This window comes from Amblyomma mixtum, chromosome 7, assembly GCF_055824585.1.
Source record: "Amblyomma mixtum isolate Tamu chromosome 7, ASM5582458v1, whole genome shotgun sequence".
Lineage (NCBI taxonomy): Eukaryota > Metazoa > Arthropoda > Arachnida > Ixodida > Ixodidae > Amblyomma > Amblyomma mixtum.
In genome coordinates this window covers 110,383,589-110,391,363 of record NC_143018.1, presented here as the reverse complement: position 1 = coordinate 110,391,363, position 7,775 = coordinate 110,383,589, and positions in this window count along the sequence as shown.

Below are 7,775 nucleotides of genomic sequence, written 5' to 3'. Positions count from 1 at the left end.
CCTCTCATTTTTTGACAAGGCGCGTCATCATTGTTAGCGAAGTCTGACTTAAGCTTTTTAGACAGTGATTCATCAACCGAAACTAGAACCTGTTCAGGGTAATCCGCTGACGCAAGCGTCATAGCTGTGCCAGAAAACTGTTATCAGGCTGCTTTTGCGCAGGACACTACCTAGGCAGTGGCTGGCTATGCCCTGTTTCACAAGTTTGGAATGTGACAAGAAGTAAAGCAACAGGCCTTCCTTAGTGGGAGGTGCGTATCTCCAGCAAACGTGGCTATCGCCAGAAAAGGCAAAAAGCAAGTCTAAAAACCTGATGCAGTAATCAAGTGGTACCTCTTGAGTTAAGATCAATTCTTTGCAAGTTTCAATAAAAAAGGCTAAAATGTCATTTCCGACCAAGTCTACACTGCCGCAGGAAGTTCTTTTTTGTAAATCTTTTTAAAACTAACTCCCTGTGACCGTGTCGGTGCGTGACGCTACCGGAGCAAGTGACAGCGGCGAGCGCACAATAGTGTTCTAAAAGCAGTTGATGGTTTCAAGCCTCTTATCAAGCCTTCTACGCCCACAAGAATGCAGGCAATCTCGATAAGGCCTCTATACTGCACGCAGACTTTGGACATGGGCTGCTGATATGTTTTGCGACGAGACGTGTCTATGGAAGCCTTTGCGCAGCTCTAGATAAACGTGGACTCAGTACGTACTGTTATGTGCTCTGTTCAGGTGTTTCTCTACTGACGATTTAATTGTGGTTCGATGAGACTTGAGAAGCGGAAATAATAAATTAATATTTGGCAATGGTACAAGCACATCTGGGGTTATGAAAGATGGTAGAAACTTATATGCTTGTAGATGATTTATTGAAAGGCACTCTCAGACAACAGCAGTGGCGAAAACAATGAGAAGTAAGCCAGGTCGAGCATAGACATCCGTGGCGGTAGATATATGGCTAAAGTGCATGGCCGTCTTCGTCTTTGTCATGAATTTGCGCCTTCTTTACAATGCAAGCAATTGTTACGAAGGAATTGTTGGGCAGTTACACAGTCGCGGTAAGCGGATGATGACTGCTAGCAGATTTTCGGTTGTGCTTTCGCGACTTTATAACACAGTTTTATAATATAGTTTTATAATATATTTTTATAGAATTTTATAGCCACGGAATCCACGTGCACGAGAGTTCCCTTATGCAAGCCTTGCCAGCGATAGCGCAGCTCGAGATAGCAGCGTTCATGTTCAGCGGAGTTTTCGTAGGATCATCGGTCATACGATCACGTTAATCACTGTCTACATCGAGTACAACTAGCCCACCATTCGTAAGACTGGACGAAAGTTGCTCGTATCATGAAATTTGTTTCCTGTTACGAACGCTCTTCCTTACGCCTCGGCTGGGCACGAGGAGCGAATGTTGCCGTCGCATCATCGCGGCTTTCTTTTATGCTGCCTGCGCCATGTTAATGCAGTTCGCTTGCGGCTCGCGCGCATGCTTCCATTCGCGTCCTGAACATCTCAGCTTTCTGCTTGGTGTCGCTCCGCTCGGTGGCGATGAAGTCTACAGTCTGCCTACGTGAATTTATTTATTTATTTGTTTACTATGTGAGAATACTGTAGGCCACTGCTTGGCCCAAGCAGGAGTGAATTTAATTTATTACGTAATCAAAAGAATAAATGTGTACAATATTAGCGGCCCACCGATAGAAAACATACTTAAATAATGAAATAAAACAGCGCATGGAACGGGACGAAACATGAAGGAGAAAAACACAGACACGGGCGCTGACTAACACCTGAAATTTTCTTCCGATGCAGGACAAATATGTAAGGTACAAAGAAGGGGGTGTGTCCAAGGCGGTGCTGCACAATCACCGAAACAGTGTAGTCACGTCCAAGGGTAAAAACGATAAAAAGGTGAAAGGCCGAAAAAGACAAAAAGCGATAAAACCCGCGGTGTAAGAGGTCGGGACGGAAAGTGAAACCGATGAAAACAGATATACACATAGCCAAAAGGCAAAAAACGGCGTTAAACTAACGGTGAAAAAACGGGACTAAAATCGCGACACAAGGTGATTAACAAAATTAACAAAAAGACAGAGAGGGGCATTTATGAAAAGGATTAAACATTTACACTGGCTCTAAGAAAATCCAATTCTTTTTGCGAGAAGCACAGGGAGGGTGTACTCACACATTGCTCCTTTGCGTTGTGAATTTCGAACGCTTCTGCGATTTTCATGGATATCCTATCCCATCCTATCCAAGGGTGTGTCTTGGACACACCCCCCTCTTTGTACCTTACATATGTGACCTGCATCGAAATAAAATTTCAGTTGTTAGTCAGCGCCCGTGTCTGTATTTTGCTCCTTCGTGTTTCGTCCCGTTCCTTGCGCTGTTTTATTTCATTATGCAATACAGAACTAGCCCGGCATCTTCCACTTCTGAACAAAACATACATATCAAGAATATTAGCAGGTAAGTAGACGATTTAACACATCAGAAAAATTTTGCGAGGAAAAAACAGATGCTGGTAGGTAACGAATTCCAATCTTGCACTGTTCTGGGGAAAAAACCGTACTTAAAATTGTTAGATTTGGCGAAAAGGGGAGTAAGTGAATGCTCATGAACGCTCCAAGTCCTTTTCACTAGAGGACGCTTTATGCACTCTGGAAGCTTCAGTTTATTTTTTCCCGTTAATGTATTAAACAAGAAAACCAATCGATTAATCTTTCTGCGGATTTCTACTGTACGAATGTTATTTGATATCTCTAATTGCGAGGAAGAGTCCTCCCTTATGTATTTTTCGTATATAAACCTAACCGCTTTCTTATTGACTTTTTCAAGCACCATTATGTGCTTTTTCGCGTACGGGTCCCACACGAGGAAAGCATATTCAAATAAAGACCGTACGCAAGTTTCGTATGCCAATTTTTTAATGTGTGCTGGTACAGTTTTGAGCTTTCTTCGTATAACCCATAGCTATCGCAATGCAGCTGTAGAAATATTTGGAATGTGTGACGACCATTTTAACTTGCTCTCGAGTGTTACGCCTAAATATTTATATTTCTCAACTTCCAAATTCATATTACTAATCATATCATAATATTTAACCGTTCAAAGCAAATATAAATCCTTTTGCAAGTTGTAAGTGCTTGGCTTTACACAATAGTACTAGATGCGACTTGTTTATTGATTTTATTTAGTTGCTCTGTTTCTTCTGAGTTTTTGGAATGGAATACTTCGTCTGGCCATATGGTGTTGCAGTCGCTAGCGGTTGCTTGTTACGCGCGCGAAGCATAGAGAAACATACTTAGCGCTAGTAATACTTAGTGCACTTGTAAAAGTCATCGCGGGAAAAGTGCAAACAGCAGCTTGCAGCACCTACAAGCGCGAGACAACGAAAGCAGAGAAACGTTGCGATCGTTCACTTCGCGCATAGAGAAACATGTTTGCGTAAGGTTACGTAAGCATGTTTCTCTATGCGCGAAGAGAACGATCGCAACCTTCCTCTGCCTTCCTTGTCTCGCGCTTGTAGTCGCTTCACACTGCTGTTCGCAGTATTCCCGCGATGACTTTTAGTAGTGCTCAAATGTGCACCTAGTTTTCAGCAAAAGTAAGTCGCCTTCCAATTCTCTCGTGTGTTCAAATCATCAAATTTACTGCGGCTAATCCGCCAATGCGCCTTATTCAACCGTCGGCTAGTGTGTCGCTCTTTCGGTTTGCAAATCCCAAAGCTAAGTCAGCGGATGTTTTCACACCAAAGTGCAACGTTCGATGTACGAAAACAGGGCGTTTTCTAGGGTTCGAGCTTTCGCTAAGTGGGTACCGGTATGTTGCTCTGGCATATTTACCTTCCTCTATGAGCTGCTTTCTTACGAAAGTCGTTCATTAATTGGAATCCTAGAAAAATCAAGTGTCATCATGTGTGACGTAGCTTCAATGCGACCAAGCTTTGTTGAAACACAGGTAGGAATGGAGCGAATTTTTTCTGCAGATTAAGATCTGCTCGATTGCACCCTGGTAGGATTTTACCAATCCTAAGTATGTTTCTCTATGCTTCGCGCGCGTAACCAGCAACCGCTAGCGACTGCAACGCCATATGTCCTGTCGAAGTATTCCATTCCAAAAACTCAGATGAAACAGAGCAACTAATTAAAATCAATAGACAAGTAGCATCTAGTACTAATGTGTAAAGCTAAGCAATTACAACTTGAAAAAGATTTACCTTTGCTTTGAACGATTAAATAATATAATATCATTGGTAATATGATTTTGGAAGTTGAGAAATATAAATATTTCGGTGCAACACTCGACAGAAAGTTAAAATGGTCGTCACACATTCCAAATATTTCTACAGCTGCATTGCGAAAGCTATGGGTTTTGCGAAGAAAGCTAGAAACTGCCCCAGCACACATGAAAAAATTGGCTTACGAAACTTGCGTGCCGTCTTTACTTGAATATGCTTCAGTCGTGTGGGACTCATACGCGAAAAAGGACACAATGGTGCTTGAAAAAGTCAATAGGAAAGCGGTTAGGTTTATATACGAAGAATACAAAAGTGAAGATTCTCCCTCGCAGTTAATGATATCAAATAACATTCCTACACTAGAAATCCGCAGAAAGATTAATAGATTGGTATTCTTGTTTTATACTTTAACGAGAAAAAATAAACTGAAGCTTGCAGAGTGCATTAATCGTCCTCTAGTGAAAAGGACTCGGAGCGTTCATGAGCATTCACTTACTCCCCTTTTCACCAAAACTAACAATTTTAAATAGTTTTTATTGCGAAAGCAATATTGCTAGCACTTTTCTGCCGTCGGTGGAGGTCGTTCCTTCGCTCCGGCGCAGCTGCGGCGCACGACCACGTGACATCGTGACATCGTGACGTCACGACCAGAAGAGAGCAGGGGCCCCAATTCGTCTCTTCGCCGTAGTCGTTCCTTCACTCTGCGTGGCGGCTACCACGTGACGGCCTCCTCGGCCCGCGGCGTGAGGGTGCTCGCTAGGAGAGGATAAACGGGGCGCCGCAGGCGCGCTCCGCTTAGTCATGTCTGAGGAGTTGTACAAGGCGTCGCTGGAGCGACGTGCTGCGCGCAAACGCTGGCGCCGTGCAGAGGAGACAGATGAAGAAGGGTAAGAGCGGTTGGCTAAGCAACACGCCTATGCCGCAGAATGGCGAGCCCGGCGGCGTTCTACATGTTCTCTTTCTTTCAGTCGCAACAACAAGGCATCGCGCGAATGGGTGGTGGCGTTCCTCCTTTCCTTTACGGTGCGGTTAGGGTCTCCACCGAGATGATAGAGAATTACTGCGCCATTTCATTTCCTCAAAAAGCCGGTCGCCACCCGTGACCTATGGACGCGGCGCACTGCGCTCCAAGACGCTTTCAGTCGTCGCGCAGCGGCGGCCGGTAGCCACACGTGACCTGTAGACGCGGCGCACTACGTTCCTTCAGTTGGAGGCGCTGCGCGCTTTCGCAACCTACCAGGCTTAACCAAAGCTAAGGCCTCGCCAATTTTATGCGAAGCATACTAAAATAGCCCAACCCAGCTCCTCGAGCGCGGCGGTGTCGTTACCATTGACCTTTCGTGACCTCCATGTCATACCACGTGATGCGTGACGTCACAGCAGATGAAAAACGGGGGCCCAACTCGCGCCGTCGCGCGAGGCGTCGTGACCAAGGATGACCATGTGGTGCGTGACGTCACAGCAGATGAGAAACGGGGGCCCAGCTCGCTCCGTCGCGCGAGGCGTCGCGACCAAGGAGGACCACGTGATGCGTGACGTAACGACATAGGAGAAACGGGGCCCCCGCTCGCGCCGTCACGCGAGGCGTCGCGACCAATGTGTTTCCTGCTTCTGCCGCTAGGTCCGCTGTAGTGAACACGTGATGCTGGAGCGGTGGTATACAAGGGGGTGCGCCTGCCTCTGCTAGGCGTAAACGGGATAGAGATGCCTCCTGGAGACAGGGCTCCTCCTTGGAATGAGAAGCAAAAGTTGCGGCGTGCTACAGAGACTGATGAAGAGCGTGAAGAACGTCTAGCCAAGCGGCGTGCTCGATATGCAACTCGGCGACAATATGCTTCGCATCTGACTAGGTTTAACCTAAGCTAAGCCTCAGCCATTTTTTTCCCCAGAACAGTGCAAGATTGGAATTCGTTAACGGCATCTGTTTTTTCCTCACAAACTTTTTGGGATGCGTCAAATCGTCTACTTACCTGCTAATATTGTTTATATGCATGTTTTGTATCGGTGTGCTGCTAATATTGTACAATTTTATTCTTTTGGTTATGCAACAATTTAAATTCACTCCTGCTTGGGCCAAGCTTGGCCTACAGTATTCTGGAATAGTAAACAAATAAATAAATAAATTCTCGTAGGAAGACTGTGGACTGTATCGCCACCGAGCGGAGCGACACCAAGCAGAAAGCTGAGATGTTCAGGACGCGAATGGAAGCATGCGCGCGAGCCGCAAGCGAACTGCATCAATATGGCGCAGGCAGCATAAAAGCAAGCCACGATGATGCGACGGCAACATTCGCTCCTCGTGCCCAGCCGAGGCGGAACAAAAAGCGCTCGCAAGAGGAGACAAATTTCAGGATACGCGCAACTTTAGTCTAGCCTTACGAGTGGTGGGCTACTTGTATTCGATGTAGACTGTGATTAAAGTGATTTCGGACTGCGTATGACCAATGATCCCACGAAAACTCCGCTGAGCATAAACGCTGCCATCTCGAGCTACGCTATTACTTGCAAGGCTTGCGTAAGGGAACTCTCGTGCACGTTAATTTTATGGTTATAAAATTCTATAAAACTATATTATAAAACTTAAAAGTGTAAGGCGCCAAAGCACAACCAAAAACCTGCTGGTAGTCACCATCCGCTTACCGCGATTGTGTAAATGCCCAACAATTCCTTCGTAACAATTGCTTGCATTCTAAAGAAGGCGCACATTCATGACAAAGACGAAGACGGCCATGCACTTTAGCCATATATCTACCGCCACGGATGTCTATGCTTGACCTGGCTTACCTGTCATTGTTTTCGCCCCTACTGTTGTCTGCTGAGTGCCTCTCAATAAATCCTCTTGTTAGAGTATATAATTTTGTACCATCTTTCGTAACCTTAGATGTGATTGTACCAATGCCAAAGATACATTTATTATTTCCGCTTCTCAAGTCTCATCGAACCACAATTAAATCGTCATTATTAGATATGCATAGAGAAACACCTGAACAGAGCACATAACAGTCAGTAGTGGGTTCACATATAGCTAGTGCGGCGCTACAGCTTCCGTAGACACCTCTCTTCGCAAAACGTATCAGCAGCCCATGCCCAAAGTCTGCGCGCAGTCTAGAGCCCTTATCGAGATGGCGTGCATTATTGTGGGCGTATAAGGCCTGATAAGAGGCTGAAAACCATCAGATGCTTTTAGAACACTATTGTGCGCTCGCCGCTGTCACTTGCGCCGGTAGCGTCACGGGCCGACACAGTCACGGGTAGTTAATTTTCAAAGAATTTACGAGAAAGAACTTCCTGCGGCAGTGCCGACTTGGGCGCAAATGACATTTTATCCGTTTTTATTGAAACTTCCACAGAATTGAGCTTAACTCAAGAGGTACCACTTGATTAATGCATCAGGTCTTTAGACTTGCTTTTTGCCTGTTCTGGCGATAGCCACTTTGTTGGAGATACGCACCTCCCACTAATAAAGGCCTCTTGCTCAACTCCTTGTCACATTCCAAACTTGTGAAACCGGGCATAACCAGCCACTGCCTAGGTGGTGCCCTGC